The following is a 555-nucleotide window of genomic DNA, read 5'->3' as shown; positions in this document are numbered from 1 at the left end:
ACTGCCGAGGACCGCACTGGCCACGTCCCACCGTGAAACCATTGGGTTCTAGGTCCCGGCTGCTAGACCTAGAACCTTTGTCACCGCTGGGTCCTAAGCTCCCATGTATGCCTTGAAGCTCTGTGCCCCACCCCCGAGTCAGAATGATGGGGGACGCCCCCTCACGTGTGCTGTGTCAGATACACTGCTTGTTTGTCGTTGGGAGGGGGAGGGTGGAAGGGGGGAGGATTGGAATGTGTCCACAGATGGAAAAATAACACCTGTATTTGAGAATCTCAGGTCTGGTCCAACATGGGGCCTTGATGGGCCTCTCTTGACCTCTGCCTCTTGGTTTTAGGCCTGTATCCCCTCCCCTCCTTCTGCCCCTGGCTTCCCAGTCCTTTGTCTCATCCAGCTGTCCTGCAGAGACTTGAACGGCCGACCTGCATCCCCTCGTTCCTTCTCTGCCTTGTTTAGTTGGGACTTGCCTTGCGACTGACAGAAACTTGGTTCAAGTGTTTTTAGGCAGAAAGGGGCTATACAGTGGAAGGCATATCCATGGGGTAGCTACAGCTA

The sequence above is a fragment of the Orycteropus afer genome, unplaced genomic scaffold, assembly GCF_000298275.1.
Source record: "Orycteropus afer afer isolate SDZICR_OR568_19922 unplaced genomic scaffold, OryAfe1.0 scaffold00099, whole genome shotgun sequence".
Classification (NCBI taxonomy): Eukaryota; Metazoa; Chordata; class Mammalia; order Tubulidentata; family Orycteropodidae; genus Orycteropus; species Orycteropus afer.
This window is presented reverse-complemented; position numbering follows the sequence as displayed.